At 45.7% G+C, this 20438-nt stretch overlaps 1 long non-coding RNA gene across 2 annotated transcripts; it reads right to left on the minus strand.

Moving 5' to 3' along the window:
• Nucleotides 1-1021: 1021 nt before the first annotated feature.
• On the minus strand, nucleotides 1022-20221 carry LOC102959224. 2 transcript variants are annotated; one of them, XR_445767.3, is made up of 4 exons: nucleotides 19833-20221; nucleotides 18022-18062; nucleotides 17720-17925; nucleotides 1022-1144 (listed from the first exon to the last, which is right to left on the minus strand). It is a non-coding gene; the product is annotated as an uncharacterized LOC102959224 (long non-coding RNA). The 2 variants fall into 2 exon arrangements; XR_006213791.1 differs by having other exon boundaries at nucleotides 19786-20221.
• Nucleotides 20222-20438: the final 217 nt, after the last annotated feature.

The raw sequence follows: 20438 nt of genomic DNA on the forward strand, positions 1-20438 counted from the left end.
CCCCACGTTGGGCATGGAGCCTACTAGATAGATAAATAGATAGGCAGATAGATGGATAGATTTTCCTCCTTCAGGCCCAGGAGGGTCAAGGTTCTGTTGTGCCTACTTTGGGGGCAGTTGTTACCTTATCTGCCCCTGGCCTCTGCAAGTTCCCTTCTGTTCTGGTTGTTGCAAAACCAACCCCATCAAACTTAGTGACAGAAAGTGATCACTTTGGTACGTGTCCCGGGTCCTGGGAGTCAGGAACTCAGACAAGGCAAAGAGAGGCAAGTAGTCTCTGCTCCTCAGCCAGGATGACTGGAAGGCTGGACGACTTGGCAGCCCAGTCATCTGGAATCATCTGGAAGCTTCCTTGCTCACATAAGGTCTAACAGCTGAGACTGGCTGTCAGCCAGAACTCCTACACATGGTCTCTTCATCTGGTCGCTCTGCGCAAGCTGGCTCGGGCTAGCTCCCAGGAGAGCACAGTACAAGTCCCCGGCATTTGAATGATCTTGCCTCGGAAGTCACACGGCGTTACCTGTTCCCCACAGGCGGCTCTGCTCCTGAAGCCGGCTCTGGAAAGCGGATGTGGCTGTACTTGGGGCTGGAAGGGTCCACACGGCCCTTCCGACCCTCAGTCACTAGCTTCCCCACCGAGGCCCGGGAGGGTACAGCGAACTGGCAGAAGATCTCTGTGTGTGTGCCCTGCGGCTGCCAGGGAAGCTGGGATGATGAGTGTCTGGCATTTTCTGCTTCGAGAGTCGGGGGGATTTTTGCCCCATAAAAGGGGTTCCCTAGATGTATGAATAAAAAACATATTAAGGTAGATGAAGAACTTTAGATGCTGAGGGGTTACTGAATCCAAGAGACGTCTGCTTGGTCCTGGGACCCAGAGAAAAGTCACTTCTGACGTGTCCCCGGAAACGATGTCGGAGTGTGCCCTCTCTGGGCTCCTTCCGCAGAATCTACAATTAAATGCAGTATACATTTCTCCCCTTTTTTGATGGGAATGGCATCTGCGATAAAATTTTAACTGCAATTTCAAAAACTGTTGTGGAACATTTTAATAAAGTGAGCGAGCAATTACAGATTCCGGAGTTTGGATGCATATAAAGGATACCTTCTTCTGTCATCTTTAAATTCAACTTAAAATCGGTGGAACCTGAAACAAAAGCGATAACAATGAGATAAGGTCTATGTAAATTATTCTGACATTGAGAAGCAAATTGTAACAAAACACTTTCAGATCACGTAAAAAGCAATAATGGACCCAGGCGAAGGGATACATTTTGAATAGAAGCTATGAATAGGTTTGGGGATTGTTTGATAATCCAGTTAATGAATCACATGAACACAAACACTGGAAAAGGATGTAACTTCTTTGCTAATTTGACAAGAAATGCTGACATTGACAAAGATAAAACTCGTACAGCACCACTTCAAAGAGGCTGTCCATGACGCCCTGATTAATAACTGTCATTAATTCAAAGGTTTTTTTTTTTAGTTTTTTGTTTTTTGGTTTTTGGTTTTTTTTTGTTTTTAACGTTTATTTATTTCTGAGAGACAGGGAATGAGCAGGGGAGGAGCAGAGAGAGAGGGAGACAGAATCCGAAGCAGGTTCCAGGCTCTGAGCTGTCAGCACAGAGCCCGACGTGGCTCGAATTCACAGGAGCTGTGAGATCATCACCTGAGCTGAAGTCGGACGCTTAATCGACTAAGCCACCCAGGTGCCCCAATATTTATTTTTGAGAAAGAGAGTGAGCGAGCAGGGGAGGGGGAGAGAGAGAGGGAGACACAGAATCCGAAGCAGGCTCCAGGCTCTGAGCTGTCAGCACAGGGCCAGAAGCAGGGCTGGAACTCACAGTGAGATCATGACCTGAGCTGAAGTCGGACGCTCAACCGACTGAGCCACCCAGGGGCCCCTAATTTGTTTGTTTGTTTGTTTGTTTGTTTATTATTTTTGAGAGAGAGAGAGAGGAGGGGAGGGGCAGAGGGAGGGAGAGACACAATCCCACATAGGCTCTGCACTGACAGAGCCCCGAAGTGGGGCTCAAACTCACAAACCATGAGATCATGACCTAAGCCAAGATCAAGAGTCGGACACTCAACCGACTGAACCACCCAGGTGCCCCAATTCAAAATTTTAATTTTAAGATTAATCCCTGAGCACCTCCTGGCTGACAGCAAGGAACCTGCTTGGGATTCTTTCTCTCCGTCTCTCTACTCCTCTCCCTACTTGTGGCCGTATTCTCTCTTTCTCTCTCTCTCTCTCTCTCAAATTAAATAAATAAGCATTAAAAAATAACAACAACAACAAAACAGATTAGTCCCTGAGCAAAAAATAACTTGAAATGCACTGAAACCTTAAAACTCATATGTGAAACTTGATAGAGATTTCCTCGAATGTGGAAAAAAAAAATCCTTAAAATTTATAATAATTACTATCAGCAACGCACTGCAAAGTTGTATTGCTAAGGGTCCAATCAGGAGACAGAAACCGCACAGCAACTTGCACAAGGGAAGTTTAACATAAAGAATTAATTTTAACATGGGGTTGGAGTAATAAGGGATTGGCTAGGAAGAAGTAAAGAGGGTTCTTGGGGCGCCTGGGTGGCTCAGTCAGTTAAGCGTCTGACTGCAGCTCGGGTCATGATCTCCTGGTTCCTGAGTTCCAGTCCCATATTGGGCTCTGTGCCGACAGCTTGGAGCCTGGAGCCTGCTTTGGATCGATCTCTCTCTCTCTCTCTCTCTCTCAAAAATAAATAAATATTAAAAAGAAGAAGAAGAAGTAAAGAGGGTTCTTGAAGAACGCAGGCTGGGGAGACCCAGCGAGTGTCCATCACCCAGGGTGAGACGAAGCACCCACGAAGACGTCCCTCTGCAGGGCTGAGATCCAGGCCTTGATTGGAGACAGCGTGGCTCGCTGCCCCGCAGAGAAGTCACTGAGGTGCCAGGTTGGCCGCACTTGCTGGAGATCCGCTGCCCGGGGTGCCAGAGGACCCCCCACCGGGAGGCGTCCTATCTCAGAACTCGCCCCAAAGCCACAGGAGAGGACGCCAGGGGACGCTGATCACGGGCTACAACCCCCACCCCCGCCACCAGGTGAAGCTGCCCCCCCCCCCCCCCGGGGACGCCAAGGGCAGCTCCCGGCTGCGGGGAAATTTTAGAGCTGGGTGCTGCACACACCACACAGGCTGTTGGAACGCAGACACCCAGACACTTCGGAAGCTGCTAGTCGCGGGAGGAGCCTCACGTGCTACGGGAACCAGGAGAGAAAAACCTTCTCCTCCAGCGGCCCTCTAGCGCCCTCTCCTGACAAAGGTTAACACCCAACAATTGGCGAACCAATTTTTCCAGGACCCCCCCCCCCCCCCCCTAATTATCAGAAAGCGGACCGCGAAGGGGTGTCAGGGGCTGAAATGCTATCCAATTTCTCTGGTAAGAGTGCCTTCATTTGAAGAGTTAGCCAAAGGACTTCTACCCAAAAACTGTTAAGAAAAAAATCTTAGAGAGGTGTAGATGGTTAATAAAGATGTTTTCGTTTTCTGGATTTTATGATGTCTTGTGGTATCTTTCAACTTTTAAATATTTGTAATGTTAGGGGGCCCTGCGTGGCTCAGTCGGTTGAGCGTCCGACTTCGGCTCGGGTCATGATCTCACGGTTTGTGGGTTCGAGCCCGGCGACGGGCTCTGTGCTGACAGCTGGGAGCCTGGAGCCCGCTTGGGATTCTGTGTCTCCCTCTCTCACTGCCTCTCCCTTACTCGTGCTCTGTCTCTCTCTCTCAAAAATAACTAAAATGTAAAAAAAAAAAAAATTAAAAATTTGTAACATTATTTTTTTCATTCTGAGTAAGTACTTTCATTCCTAATATCATATTTGTAATAATTGTCTTTTTTTTTTTTTTCATAAAGGGCCTTCCCAAGTTACATTAGTTTCAGGGGCCCCCAGACTGGATCTGCCCTTGCCCATGGGGAAAACTTCCAAGCTGTTTTTATAAGCGTTGCTCATCAAGACCCATGTCAGATCTCAGCTTCCTTTGAATACTTTAACTAAACTGATAACTTGGCCCCTCGGTAAATTTCTGTGGCGCTAAAGGGGGGAAATGCTGGGTTTTCTATACTCTACATGCAACACTTCTGAGACCAGAGGTGTGGGTTGTCCACACCAAGCAATTCTCCAGTTCTCTGCCACACCAAGCGGGTGTCCTACAGTTCAGTCCAACGCGGGCCCTATCTCCCTGGATGGAGCATCACCTCCCACGGGTGAAGGGCTCCGTCCCACAGGACTGCGCCCACCCTACTGCACTCACCAGCCCCACTCCAGGTTGCCACCTGTTTGAGACTGACTGGCTTTAAATCAGAGGTTCCTGGGGCGCCTGGGTGGCTCAGTCGGTTAAGCGTCCGACTTCAGCTCAGGTCACGATCTCGCGGTCCGTGAGTTCGAGCCCCGCGTCGGGCTCTGGGCTGATGGCTCAGAGCCTGGAGCCTGCTTCCGGTTCTGTGTCTCCCTCTCTCTCTGCCCCTTCCCCGTTCATGCTCTGTCTCTCTCTGTCTCAAAAATAAATAAACGTTAAAAAAAAAATAAAAAATAAAAAAAAATAAAAAAATAAATCAGAGGTTCCTACCACCCTTTCCTCAGGTTGGATAACTTGGTAGGATGAGTGAGAGAAGTCAGGAAAAGAGTGTACTTACTAGATTACCAGTTTATTAAAAAGGGGTGAACTCAGAACAGCCAGATTGAAGAGATGGGTGGGGCTACAGGGAAGAGGAACTGGGCTTCCACGCCCTCTCCAGACAACTAAAGAAACTAACTCCCCAGCACCTCCACATGCTCAGTAACTCAGAGGCTCTATGAACCCCTTCAATTGGGTTGTTGTTGTTGTTGTTAATGGAGGCCTCATGTCATGGGCTCCATTGATGAAAGCACTGGCCATTAGTGATTAACTCAACTTCCAGCCCCTCTCCCCTCCCTCCTGGAGGGTGTGTGTGTGTGTGTGTGTGTGTGTGTGTGTGCGCTTTATGTGTGGCTGAAGGGCCAACCCTCTAATCAGGAGGTTGGTTCCCTTGGCAACCAGACTCCATCCCGAGGTTCATCCTGGAACCCCCCCAGCCCCAGCCATCTCCTTCACATACAAAAAGGCACTTGTCACTTCAGAGATTCCAAGGTTTTGGAAGGTGCCTACCAGGAAGTGGGGCAGAGACCAAATATATATTTCTTATTATGTCAAAGGCACTTTTTTATCTGTATGTTCATTGGGTACCTAGCCCACGCCACTGTCTATTTTTATTTAACTAAAATTTCTTTCTAGCTTCACACAAATGTGTCTCCTTTTCCTGGGATGTGCAGAGAATTCTCGATCTCCTTCACAGCAACGGTCACTTCCTACTTTGGATTGTCAACTCGTAGAGGGAAGAGGTCATTTTATTTATATATGTGAACTTGAACTTGTAGCAGCATTCAATAAATGTCAGTTGCATGAAGTAAGAGAGTCCTCTTGCCTCCTTTATTAGATTATAAGCTTCTTGAGGACAGGGCTAGGATTAAAGTTGAGGGAACTCAGAGAGGTCATCCAGTCTAACCCCTGGGTACAGGGTGGGGAAATGAGGCCCGTAATAGGGCACATCCTTGAGACCCTGAGGGCAAGGCCACACGGTATCATCTTCAATTTCAGTGTTCTATCCTTCATGGTGTGTGTGTGTGTGTGTGTGTGTGTGTGTGTGTGTGTGTGAGAGATGGGGTAGGAGGGCAGAGATGGAGAGACAAGTGGAGCTAAAAACCCCCCGGGCCCCAGTGGCTGAGTCAGGCATCTGTTCTTCTCCCCATTCTTGGTACAGGTAAGTGTGTCGGGAACAGAACCCCGAGAGTCTATTGTTTAAACAGGGGAGTGGGGGCACCTATTTGTCTCAGTCAACGGAGCATGTAACTCTTGATCTCAGGATTGAGTTAGAGTGCCACTTTGGGGGTAGAGATTACTTAAAAATAAAATCTTAAAATAAAACATAAAAATGGGAGCGGTTAGGGACATGTAATCAAAATCTTCCAAAATTCCTGACAATTTCAGTAGCGGGCTGGGGCCTGGGTCTTAGCGATAGTTCTTTTTTTTTTTTTTTTTTTTTTCAATTTTGTTTCACATTTTTATTTATTTTTGAGAGAAAGAGACGGAGACAGAACACGAGCTCGGGAGGTGCAGAGAGAAAGGGAGACACAGAATCCGAAGGAGGCTCCAGGCTCCGAGCTGTCAGCACAGAGCCAGACGCGGGGCTCGAACTCACCAGCGGTGAGATCATGACCTGAGCCGAATCGAACACTTAACCACCTGAGCCACCCAGGCGCCCCCCAGCGATAGTTCTTAAAAGGGGGAATTAATGGGGAAGAAGCAGAAACTTAGAGAAAAAAAACTTAATATTCTTCATTTTCTCTCAAATTGTTGTTCGGACTTACAGTTTCATGAACAGAGTATGAAGAGGTGTGTATTTCTCAGATGTGCCCACTCTTCTCAGCTTAGATATTATCAAACAAATGCCAGTCTAACAGCAAGCCAATCATTTCTTAACATGGTTAATTTGTGTTTCTTTAGTTACTGGGTGGGTTGAACATCTTTTTAAATGTTTGTGGGTCCTCTGAATACTTTTTGGGAAAATCCTGTGGTTGGTTGTTATTGTTGGTGCTTTATAACAATAATTCAATGGAGTACATTTTAAGTGAAAAATGTTTAATGTTTATTTTGAGAGAGAGAGACAGGCAGACAGAGCATGAGCAGGGGAGGGGCAGATAGAGAGGGAGACACAGAATTTGAAGCAGGCTCCGGGCTCTGAGATGTCAGCACAGAGTCTGACACGGGGCTTGAACTCCCGAGCCTCGAGATCATGACCTGAGCTGAAGTTGGATGCTTGACCCACGGAGCCACCCAGGTGCCCCCTTCTTTAAATTTTTTAAAAGAGAGAAGTAGGGGCACCTGGGTGGCTCCATGGGTTAAGCATCCAACTTTGGCTCAGGTCATGATCTCAAAGGTCATGAGTTTGAGCCCCACATTGGGCTCTTGGCTGTTAGCACAGAGCCTGCTTGGATCCTCTGACCCCTCTCTCTCTGCCCCTCCCCCACTTGTGCTATCTCTCTCTCTCTCCCAAAATAAATAAACATTTAAAAAATTAATACATAAAAATAAATGAAAGAGAGAAGTAGAAGGTGGATTCTACTAGTGGATGGCCGCCTCCCAGTAGATCATGGAGAATCATGCTTACACATAGCAGGTACGCAATAAACACGTAGCAGATTGATGGACCATCATCAAGGATCCTGCTTGGTGAGATGTGAGGGGTACCATTCTGCCCTGCTTTTTCTCTCCCGATTTATGCTGGGCTTGGGTAGGGGAATGAAATCTCTTCCTGCTTTGGCGGGGAGGGGAGCCAAGGTGGAGATAGGACACAATGGCCCAACACGAACAGGTGTGCTAATCCTACCCGGCTCAAGTTTTGTAGCGATGATTCCAGAAAACACACTGGGAAGGGTTTGGCTTGTAGAACCTGGCCCTTTCAGCTCTTGCTAGATACTTCTCTTGAGCTGCGAGCCAACACAAATCTGAATCTCACCACGAGAGGGGGCCCTAAACTCAGGATGATTCTGAAGTTTGGTCAGGTGCTGTCTTCAAAGTTATCCCTCAGAAATTCTGATTTTCCACCTAAAATATTTCCTCACAAGTTTAAGTGGCCGCAAGAAATGCAACTGCCTGTCTAGCGTAGTTATACCTATTTTTAAAAACTCTTGGCTATATATTCAGTGATATGTAAATATCAGCAATTTGATATCCACGATTTAAAAAATACACAAAGTTTGGGGCACCTGGGTGGGTCAGTTCGTGAAGCATCTGACTTCGGCTCAGGTCATGATCTTGAGGTTCATGAGTTCGAGCCCCGCATCGGGCTCTGTGCTGAAAGCTCGGTTCCTGGAGCCTGCTTCGGATTCTGTGTTTTCCCCTCTCTCTGCCCCTCCCCCATTCTCACTCTGTCTCTCAAAAATAAGGAAATATTTTTTAAAAAATTTTAAATACATAAAGTTCTTTTAACTATTCATTTTTCTTCATAAACTTGTCTTTCCATCACCTCCCTCCTCATCTAATTTTTTTCCTTAATTTTTCCAATAATGAAGAAATTCCCTCATCTAGTTTTATCCTAATAGAATATATGTTATTTAGGGAGTCTTCTTTTATGGATTGTCCCTATCATACTTTTCAGCAACAAAGATATAAATAAAAATATTTTAAAAATTTTATATCCTATGATCATGAGTCTCTAAGTACTGAGAAGTCTCTTCTGGTTAGAGTATCATTGTTATCATGTGTATTTCATTAAATCAACATAAATATGTTGCCAATTTGATAACTAATTGTTAAACAGAAAAAGTAATTTTTTAAAATGTTTATTTTTGAGAGAGAGAGAGAGACAGAGTGCAAGCGAGGGAGGGGCAGAGACAGAGAGGGAGACACAGAATCTGAAGCAGGCTGAGGCTCCGAGCCATCAGCACAGATGCCTGATGTGGGGCTCGAACCCACCAGCCACGAGATCATGACCTGAGCCAATGTCAAACACTTAACAGACTGAGCCACCTAGGCGCCCCTAAAAAGTCAATTGTTATTGGAAATGCCCCTCTTAATGAGCTGGATGAGGTCGTTTGTATTTTCCAGTCTGCTGGAATAAGTCACATTGCTAACCAAATACACTCCTATTTCCAGGGCTTGGAATGGATTTTGGGCTCTGCAGCCAACACTGGCATGAGAGTGACAGTGTGGAGGCACTGATTAAAGCCTGGATGAAAGGCTCTGAGCAATGTCCCCTGCGCACGTGAATTCGGTTACATTGTCTACGTGTGAAAGCACACTAGGACAAGATTTTCAAGTGGCTAAAATAAAACTTGACTTGCTCCTTCATCCCTCGTCTAGGTAGTCCTCAGTCTCCATAAATTACGTCAGTGTTTGCGTCCATTTTTTTCTCACCCTTAACTGCCTTTAGCCAGGTGTGTACCTCTTTCTACCTGAACCATGGCAATGACGTCCAGACCCCTCTAGTCCTTCCTGCACATGGTGATCAGACTGGTCCTCCTTATGCCTCTTGTATCCTACCTCTCTTTGGCCAACAAAACAAAACAAACTGTCTTATCTCCTAGAATATGAAGTCTAGACTTCTGTGGCTGGCATTCAGGGCTCCCTGGGATGTCCGTTTCTGCCCTCTTGAACGTCACAGCCCGTTCTCTTCCAGTATCCTGTCCCAGTCTGGTGGGCCTCCCTCGCCATGATCATCTCCCAAATTGCAGTTTCTTTGGACCAATGGGAAGTCCCTCTTGGTCAGGTCCTCTCCAGGAGAGTTGGTCCCTTCTGGTCTGCCCCTGTCTTCATGTAAGGGGAAGGGCATGAGACAAGGTATTTCTTTGCTCACGCCGTGTGCCAGAAATAGATTCATCCTGATACTTGTGGAGCAATCAGAGAATAGAGATTTCAAATAAACGCCCCTAGGGAATTATTATATATTAAGAATGTTTACTAAGCATCTGCTGTGTTTACCACTGTGCTAGGCACTGGTGACAGAAATAGAAATTTAAGATCCAGTCTGATGAGGGACCGTAAGGCAAGCTGAGGGCTAAGCTCAAGCTAGCACAACCCCCTCCCGCCTCTTGGGATCTGTGTGATATTCCTCAGGCCCTCCTGGCTGCCCAAGAACAAAGGAAAGGAAAGAAAACAAACGGTTAACTGACAGAGATCACAGGCCTGCAGGACCTGAGTCTTTGCCTGTTTACAAATGTCTTAGTAAATTACAAGAAAAAGGCAATCTTATCAATAGCCTCACGTCCAGGAACTCCCCGCCGTCTCAATGTTAATGCGTTGCTAGAGGGAAAAACAACCTTAGCTTGACAGTAGCTAAACCTCCAGTAATCTGTGAGTCTTTAATAGCAAATGGAAACCACGTTAAGAAACTTCCTCTTAGGGGCGCCTGGGTGGCTCAGTCTGTTAAGCCTCTGATTTAGGCTCAGGCCATGATCTCATGGTTCGTGAGTTTGAGCACCACATTGGGCTCTGTGCTGATAGCTTGGAGCCTAGAGCCTTTCAGATTGTGTCTCGTGTGTCTCCTTCTCTGTCCCTCCTCCACTTGTGCTCTGCCTCTCTCTCTCTCTCTCTTAAAAATAAACATTAAAAAATCGATTTTAAAAAGAAACTTCCTCTTCACTTTACCTCCCCTAACCCCATAGTGTATAACCACTCTTCACAAGCCCAGTGCAGCTCTTTCTGCCCACGGGTCCTGTCCCTGTGCTCTAATAAAAGCACCTTTTTGCAAAGACGTCTTCTAGAATTTTCTTGGCCGTCAGCTCTGAACATTCATCACCCCAAACCTCATCATAGTCTATCTTCCCTCAAAGAGCTGATCATTTACTTGGGGAGACAAGAATTACACACGTTAACAGTGGCAAATAAAATAGTACAGAACCAAATGCAAAACGAACCTGTTATCATTTGTGATAAACTATTTTCCTATATTTTCACTTTAAAAATTTTAAAACAAAAGTAACACATACTTGTCAAAATGAAATGTTTTGAAGTATAAAGAGTAAAAGTGAAAGTCCCTATTCACTCCCTTCTCAATCCTTCTTGGTGAATACCCTTCTAGACTGTTCTCAATGGTCTTATAGATAAATATACATATGTAAATGCATATATACACATACACAGTATTTTGAATAGTGTCATCATAGACATATTGTTCTGCAACTTATTCTTTCAATTTTATACCTTCCCCTGTCCTACATATGTGCAAATCTACTCTGTTCTTTTTTTTTTTTTTTTTAATTATTTTTTTCTTTTAGAGGCAGAGAGAGTGCACAAGCCAGGGAGAGAGAGAATCCCAAGCAGGTTTCACACTCAGTGGCAGAGCCCAATGTGGGGCTTGATCTCATGCCCCTGGGATCATGACCCGAGCTGAAACCAAGAGTGGGATGCTCAACCGATTGAGCCAGCCAGGCTCTCCACTACTCTGTTGTTTCTTTTCTTTCTTTCTTTCTTTCTTTCTTTCTTTCTTTCTTTCTTTCTTTCTTTTTTTTTTTTTAATGTTTATTGATTTTTGAGAGAGAGAGACAGAGTGTGAGTGGGGGAGGGTCAGCGAGAGAGGGAGACACAGAATCTGAAGCAGGCTCCAGGCTCTGAGCCATCAGCACAGAGCCCGACGCGGGGCCCGACCCCAAACCTGAATCCATGAACCGTGGATCATGACCAGAGCTGAAGTCAGATGCCCAACCGACTGAGCCACCCAGGAGCCCCAACTCTGTTGTTTCTAATGGCTGCTATCGGGTTCCATAGCAAGAACATCCTATTTATTTCTCCTTGCCTTCTATTGATGAACATTTGGTTTAGTTTTAATTTTTCCTTATTAGAGTTACATTGTATTCAAAATCGTGCAAATTCATCCATATGTGTTCTGCAAAAAACAAAAACAAACACAGGAACAAGGAAGCAATAAAAACAATGAGTAAGCATTAGTCAAGAATGTAAACTCTGGAACCAGACTTCTTGGGTTCAAACCCTTATCTGCCACTTATTAGCTGTGTGATCTTGGGCAAGTTCCTTAACGTCTCTGAGCCTCACTTTCCTCATTTAGAAAATGGAGGTTATAACCGTGTTTATCTCATCTAATACGGTTCTAATCTCATCTATAAGGTTCTAATATGGATTAAAGGTTCTAATACGGATTAAAGGAGCTAATGTGTGCAAGATATTTAGAACAGTTCTTTCTTGGCACAGAGTGAGTGCTTAATAAAAGTTAACTATTATTCTATTATTATTATTATTGTTAAGATATACATAGTAGGGTGTGTCTGGCTGGCTCAGTCAGTAGAGAACACAACTCTCGATATCGGGGCTATTAAATTCAAGCCCCAAGTTGGGTGCAGAGATTACTGACAAACAATATCTTAAAAGAGAGAGAGAGAGAGAGAGAGAGAGAGAGAGAGAGAGATACAGAGTAGATGAGCTAGAGGAAAACTTATTAAATATAGCTACAAGTCACAAATAGTTTACCATTATTTTTTTTTAATTTTTTAAAATGTTTTTATTTATTTTTGAGACAGAGAAAGACAGAGCATGAGCAGGGGAGGGACAGAGAGAGAGACACAGAATCCGAAGCAGGCTCCAGGCTCCGAGCTGTCAGCACAGAGCCCGATGCGGGGCTCGAACTCACAGACTGTGAGATCATGACCTGAGCTGAAGTCGGATGCCCAACTGACTGAGCCACCCAGGCGCCCCAGTTTACCATTATTTAAAAGTTATTCTGGCTAAAAGAAGGGAATGGGATGCATCTATATTATTCCATTTGCAGCTCAAGAGACACTGCGAAATATGGCAGAGAGTCCAAGTTAGGCCCTGTTCCCTTTGCTTATTTTATTTTTATTTTATTTTATTTTTTTTATCTTACACAACGTAAATTTATTAACAGAAAACAGTAATTTGAGGAGTGCTGTTCACGGACAGAGACAATGGCAACCTCCCTGCCTGCAGGTACTATCAGAGGGGATGTGGGTGATGTCCTCAATCTGCCCGATCTTCATTCCTGAGCGGACCAGGACTCACCTCTAGCCCCATGTCCAAGGTCTCGGTCCTGTATCCCGCTGTGGCCCCATCCTGGGCAGCCAACATGGCAGCATACAGAGAGGCCTCATTTCCATTTCCTTGCCAGAAAGATTGGCGACACGGACAGAAGTGTCACTGAAGGACGCAAAGATGTGGCGGGCACCAAATATGTTTTCCCCTACGGCCCCCTGAGGTCCAAGGCTGAGGACCTACTCTTCCTTCCTTTCCTTCCCCTTGCCAGGTGCCATTTCGGCCCATCTTTTCCAGACTCTGCCACTGGAAGAAGCCCCTGTTCTCTTTTCTTTTCGACTTAGCTTTTGAGCCAGGCGATAGTACGATTACAAACAATCCGAACGGTCCCTCTAAATCGTGAGACTTGCGATGTAACAAAACTTAAAGGCATTTTTGTGGATGTGCTTTCGTGGACCCAGAGACATTGGGCTAAGCCTGTCTAGCGCTTCGGGTCTCCCTGGTAACAGTGCTTATTAGGCCAGGCTTGCACCCACCAGTTCTGGGGAAGGGTGGCCCTTCCCCACAAGGCTGAAGCGGTTCTCTGGCAGAACGACCTGGAAAAGCAGGAACAGACTCTGACGCTAAAGGGGCAGTAAAGCCATCAGCACTTGGGGCCACTGCACATCCCTCCAGTCCAGCTTCTATGAGGTCTGGTGGTGTCACCAGGAGACCAGTGGTGATGATGAGGGAAACAAAGGCAAGAAATATGTGGTTTAAATTAAATTCCCTTACAGCCTGCAGCCCGCTAATAGACGCCAGAGACTTGTAGCGTGTAACACTCCCCAAGAAATTTATGGCTGCCTTAATGCCTTAGTATTTACACTTCCTCAAAAATTAAAAGCAACCTTATTTTGACAGTAGCTAAATCTTCAGGGTCCTTTGACACCTTGCTTTCAGCATCCAGAAATTCTTTGGAGACCTATGTTATCTATAACTCCCCTCCACAAACTCAAAATATACAATAAGTCTTTCCCACACCCGCAGCTGCTTTTTCTGCCCATGGGTCCTGTCCCTGTGCTTTAATAAAATCAGCTTTTTGCGCTAAAAAAAAACAAACAAACAAACAAAAAAAACCCCAAAAACAAAACAAGCAAACAAAAACCAAAAGAGTCTCTAGAATTCTTTCTTAGCGTTTGCTCACAAACTCCACCTCAAATTCCATCAGTGTCATCCAGAGACCAGGGAGAGGCTGAAGTTTCCGTTGTTCTTATTCCCATATGAACCATGACAATAAATCCTCATATTTTGAGATTCCTGTGTGCGTCTGATCCTTGACCCCGACAGGTCTAACTCAGACATAAACAAACCGTTTTATAAACAAAAATATGTAAATAACCAGGAAGCAAGCATGGGAAGGCGTTCATTCCCCTGGTATGAAGCATAATGAACATCATAAGAACTATAAGATGCCTCCTTTCCCCTCCTCCTCATCTCGCCTCCTCTTTCCCCTGTTCTTCTTTCATTTTCCCTTGAAAAAGGGCAAATTTCAAAAACCATAATATCTAATTCTGTTGAAAAGGTAAAGCCATAAATTTATCAGTAAGTATAGGAAGTCTAGAATTTGTACCTTTTATGGAGTACTCTACAGGAATATCACTGAACAAAAGAAAACAAAACAAACAACTACTAACAACCACAACAGAACACCCTAAATATAGAAAAAGATTTACATCAGAGATGACCTTCACCATTATAAATAACGAATAATTAGAAACAACCTTGTGGCTAGTCTTCCCGAGTCAAGATCTATTTTTTTTCTTTCTCTCTCATTGTAATGGAATCCTTCCCTGACGTACATGGCGCATGGCTATCCAGATGGAGTTCTACATTTCCCAGCCTCCTTTGCGCAGGTGCAACCATGTGACCAAGCACGGGGCCAATGGAGATGTAAGGCGGGAAGCATGTGACTTCCGATCGAAGCCCCCTTCACCTTTTCCCTTCTCTCTGCCTAGAATGTGGACGTAGTCACGAGCGAGCAGGTGCTCCGCAGAGGTGGGCAGGATCCTGCAGATGGCAGAGCAACGAGATGGAAAGAGCCTGCGTCGCTGAGCCATGGAGCCACCGTATCAGCTCTGGGCTGTTAGACAAGCAAACAAAATTTCAATTTCTCTTGAGTCTGTTCCAGCTGGCAAGTCTGTATCCTAATACACATGCAAATGACCCACAATAGGAGATGATGGGCTGATCTGTTGTATTTCTACTTGCTGAGATATTAGGTAGCTGTTAAAATGATATTTATGAAGGTATGAAATAATAATTAAAACTCTTAAACTATATTAATTTTTATTTTTTTTTAATGTTTATTTGTTTTTGAGACAGAGAGAAACAGAGTATGAACGGGGAGGGTCAGCGAGAGAGGGAGACACAGAATCTGAAACAGGCTCCAGGCTCTGAGCCGTCAGCACAGAGCCCGACGCGGGGCTCGAACTCACAAACCGCGAGATCATGACCTGAGCCGAAGTTGGACGCTTAACCGACTGAGCCACCCAGGCACCCTAAGCCATATTAATTTTTAAAAGTACGGTTAAAAATTGCATACGTGGATTTTTAATATATTGAGGAAAGGCTCTGATTAAGAAACAGATACTGGGGCGCCTGGGTGGCTCAGTCAGTTAAGCATCCTACTTTGGCTCAGGTCATGATCTCATGGTTCATGGGTTCAAGCCCTGCGTCAGGCTCTGTGCTGAGGGCTTGGAGCCTGGAGCCTGCTTGGGATTCTGTGTCTCCCTCTCTCTCTCTCTGTCCCTCCCCCACTCGTACTCGGTCTCTCTCTCTCTCTCTCTCTCAAAAATCAATAAAACATTAAAAAAAGTTACAAAAATAAATAAATAAACATTGAAAAAAGTTAAGAAAAAAGAAAGAGATACTGGAAATATTTACACTGAAATGTCAAAAATGGTTATAGTGTAGGTAATGAAACATCAGGAGATTTATATTTATTCCTCCCTCACTTTATGATTTAAAATTTTCTAATAAGAGAAAAATAAGAAAAATTTGTTAAGTGGTACTCCCAAACTATTCAGCCAGTCTTCTCTTCTCCCGGGACTGGCTGCCCCCAGGCTTGGCTTTTTGTGCAGGTAACATAGGCATCAGCAAGTGGAACAGGGAAGGAGGAGAAGGGCTCCTCTCTTCCGGCTCCCCCCACAGGCTCCCTTGCAAGATTATTCCTGATGACAGCAATTCCATTACTAACATCTCTTCACTATCAACCTCTATGGCGGCTATCCAATCCCTCCTTTGGGGGTAACACGCTAAGTATCTGACGCATTAGGATGAATCACTTAGGCTGGAGCAGATTCGTAATTCGTGCCTGTGAGGAGGTGGGCATGGGTGGAGGGGTGGAGGTAGGAGGGCAAAGAAGGGGTGGGTAGGGAACAGCAAAAGGTAGTATCATCAACCTAAAGCTTTGCCTAAATGAGTCATTGAGCCAGATGCTGCTGTCTACTCAACGTCCACTCTCCTCTTCTTCCTGATGACCAATTTTTTTTTTTTTTTGAGGGGTGAGGAATGATTCCCCAACATGCCTTCCAGGTAGTGGCTATTTTTTTCTAGTCGAATGACTCTCTGTTTTAAAAAAGCTTTTTTTGTGTTTATTCATTTTTGGAAAGACAGAGAGAGACAGAGCACAAGCAGGGGTGGGCTGGGGGGCGGGGAGACACAGAATCCGAAGCAGGCTCCAGGCTCTGAGCTGCTAGCACAGAGCCCGACGCGTGACTTGAACTCACGAACCCCGAGACCATGACCTGAGCTGAAGTTGGACACTCAACCGACTGAGCCACCCAGGCGCCCCGACTTTCTGTTTTTAAAAAGTTTCCATGTTTATTGTATTTTGGGGTTGGGGAAGGGCAGAAAAAGAGGGAGACACAGAATCCGAAGCAGGCTCTAGGCTCCGAGCTGTCAGCACAGAGCCCGATGCGGGGCTCGATCCCACAAACCGCGAGATCCCGACCTGAGCCGAAGTCGGCCGCTTAACCGGCAGAGCCACCCAGGCGCTCCAAGTCTAGTGACTTTCTAGTGACATTTTTTTCCAGTCTAGTCAGAAATGGAAGGGGTGGGGCTTCTGGAAAAGCTATTGTTTTCCTACTAAAAACAGACTTAGCTGACACACGCTTTTCATTCTTTGCGCTCCCCCTTCTCCTTGTCTGGACCACAGACACAGTGTCTGCAGGTGCGGCCGCTATCTTCTTCCAGGGCATAAGAAGTGTTACAAGGTGAGTTTCAGGATAAAAGTAAAATCACGATTCCCACGCAGAGATACACAAATGAGCACGTGTTCAAGATTTTGTTGAACTCGACAACAAAACAGGGAACAAGGCAGATGTTATAACCAGCTCAAAAGAGGAGCCGAGAAGCACACACTCCTATGAAATAAAGGAAGGTGAAGGCGAACGGGACGTAGAGGTGAAACTGGTCCCCCGCAGGGTGGGAGGTGAGACAGTGCAACTTCTACCTGAAAGGGTAGAATTTGCTTCGTTACAGACAAGAAGTTCGCGATGCTATTCGTGACCTTCGATTACAGCTGGGAAGGAGCGGCATGGAATCAGTCTTATCAGCTGGAAGACTGTGCCACGGGTAGTGCAGTCTTCCATCAGAGTGCACGTTTTTCCTCGAGTGACATCAGCTCTGGACTACAGACCTCTGGACTCCTTTTTTTTTTTTTTAATGTTTATTTATTTTTGAGAGAGGGAGAGACAGAGCATGAGCGAGGGAGAGGCAGAGAGAGAGGGAGACAGAGAACCCAAAGCAGGCTCCAGGCTCTGAGCTCAGAGCCCGACGCGGCGCTCGAACCCACGAACCACGAGATCGTGCCCTGAGCCGAAGTCAGACGCTCAACCGACTGAGCCACCCAGACGCCCCTAGACCCCTTCTAAGCGAGAAAAACAAAACCCTATTTGCTTAAGTGACAGTTAGTTTCTGCTAAATGCACCTGGCCACAATGCTGACAGATTCAGCCGAATTTAACACAATTCAGTTATTAGGAAAATGCCAAGAATCCTAATCCTTGGGAAACTACAGGTGATATGAAATAATCGCAGCAAGGTAGAGGGATGACAAGGACAGTCTTTTCAGACGTAACGGTATTTCTGAGGGCTTTCTCTAGAGGTGAATAACGAAGATACCTGGTTTTGCCTTTCTTTCTTATTTCGCCAGTAGTCCATCAACAGACAGAGCGTCCGCTCTCGGGTGCGATGGAGCCGCTTGCAGGCAGATCAAGGTTTCCACTTGCAACAACTAGAAAAGCCGATGGAAGCGTCAGACGTCACCCCAGATCGTCAGCTGACTTCAGAAACAAGCCGGAAGATACTGGAAGGGCATCTTTAACGTGCTGAAAGAAAACACACCCGTCGGATTAAAACTTCCCCAAAGTTTTAGACAATAGGCTTTATTTAGAAAACAGGATGGTAGAGAGGTCTGATTTTACCTTTTTAACTGCCATGCATCCTATCGATTTGTAATGATTTTCTGGAATCAAGTAAAAAAAAAAAAAAGTAGTTTAGCATTCCGTGGAAGTTTCTCAAACCATAAGCCTACAGCAATGACTACCTACTCTCCGGTCTCCGTGTTTGCTTTTAGTTTTCATTCATCCTTGGACTTAAAATCACAAAACTAATATTGTAGATCAAGTTCTCTTTGACGTTAATAATAGGCTAAACGACAAAACACAGATGGTTGTGAACTTAGTTCAATAGTATAACTACCATGGTCGGCTTTATTCATCATCTCTGCCTTTCCTCCTTTATCTTTTCAGAGCTGGAACATCACCTACCCACCTCTTGGGATGATCAGAGGTACCTGGGTTAAACATTTGGGAGCAGAACATGCTAGAAATTCGAAACCAGGATGCAGAACTTGTGGACTACATGCTTTCAGAATGATTCTACCTGGGTCGGGCGGGCCACCAAACCCCTTCTGGCAGTGACTGAGATCCAGCCTCCGCGTTTCACAGGGAATCAGAGTAACTCTCCTATTTTACATTTTCAAAATTTCTTTCAGTTTCTCTCATCTTCCAGGGGGATTGAAATGATGTATTTCCAATCAGGTGGGAACAAAATCTCCCTCCCCACCTGCTTGGTTTCTTTGTCCTTCTATGTCTCCCTCCCCACCTGCTTGGTTTCTTTGTCCTTCTATGTTTTTCTCATCCAGCTAGGATGCTAAATAAAATGACCACGTCTCCAAATAAGATGATCAGTAATTAAAAACCTACCAGACAGAAAGTGTGAGTCATCATTCAAATTCCCTGAAAATTCCTATTTATAACCACTTCCTTCAAATTCTCATTTATAAATAGAAAAATCAAGAATGAAGTGGTTTTCTTTTTTTTTTTTTTTTAACGTTTACATGAAATTTCACTGTCCTATTAAGGATGTTTGAGGGTTTTCTGATTCCACTCCAGCAAAAGTAAAATCACTTATGCAGAAGTTGCTTGATTCCTTGTTACTATGAAACCCATGGCAACAAAAATACAAACACAAATTAGGAAGAATTCGTCATCCTACGAAATTGCAGTTGAAGCCACTAAATGTCAGCGTTAGGAATAACAGAAAGGAGGTAGGGTAATAAAATACAACAAGAATGATGCAAGTTGAATTACTGGGTAAAAGGGAATATGCGTTTCGATTTTGATAGACTGTGCCACATTGCCCTTGCAGGTACGAAACAGGGTACCTATTTCAACACAGTCTTGCCATCACGGGCTATCATGTTATTTTCCAGTCTGATAGGCACAAGGTGGTTTCTTGGTGTAGTTTTATATTTATCTCATTGTGAGCGAGGTTAAGTAATGTGTCATACGTTTATGAGCCACTTGTATTTCCTCTTCGGGGAATCATACTGTCAGAGCCTTTGCCCAGTTTTCTATTTTGGTCCTGTTCCTATTGAATTGTAAGAGCTCTTTATATACCAAAGAGATTTGTCTTTGGAAGCTCTCAAGCCGCACGCCATCACAATGCTAGAGCAAGTCCAAGGATGGTTTTGGGATTCGGACAGGAAGGGCCAAGGGCCTCAACCGAGAAAACTTTCTGCCGTCTGAGATTTACTCCTTCTATGTTTCATTTCCGGGTTCTCCTATCAAAGGCTCATCTACCCATCGCTCAACGCTCTGTCAGAGCCTGTGCTCAACCCCACGTTCCCAGAACATTTCACAAGTTGCCGTTAATTTTTATGCACACTTGTCTTATTTTCTCACCTAGACATGAGGACGGAACCCAGACCATAAACTTTATTTGCATTTACCACATTGCTGGGCAGAGAGCGGCTCTCCATCGACCATTGAGGTTGCTAGTGCGATGGATACCTGGTTAGCAGGGCCAGGGTCGGGGGGAAGCGCCAGGGCAACCAGCCGATAAGTTTCAGGTGAAGCAACCTAAATGTCACCCTGGGCGGAGGCCCGACGGAGACAGGGAAGAAAACCCTGGCGTTTAGGGGGACAACCTGTTTAGTCCGGCCTAGACCGACGGGGAAAGGGTACTCCCTGCCAGGTCCGCTGGTCTTTTTCAAGGCTTTTGGTGAAATGAAGCCAGGCGCAATTTCCTCTGAAGTCGAGCAAACGGGGCCGAGCCTGCGGCCGGGCCGGGACACCACTTCCACCCGGACGGAAACGGCCCCGAGACTCCAACGCCCCGGCCTAGGGTCCTCCCATAGGCCCCGCCCCCTCACCCGCCACCCTGCCCCGCCCACGCCCTCCCCTCAGCCCCTCCCCGCCCTCTCCCTGCCCCACCCACCCCGCCCACCCCGTACACGCCTTAGCCCCGCCCACAAGCAATACCGGTCCCGCCCCTGTTGGCTCCGCCCACACGGACCCGTCCGCTAACCCCGCCCACAACCCTCCTTCCGGGCCTC

Source organism: Panthera tigris, chromosome A2 (genome assembly GCF_018350195.1).
Source record: "Panthera tigris isolate Pti1 chromosome A2, P.tigris_Pti1_mat1.1, whole genome shotgun sequence".
Taxonomy (NCBI): Eukaryota; Metazoa; Chordata; class Mammalia; order Carnivora; family Felidae; genus Panthera; species Panthera tigris.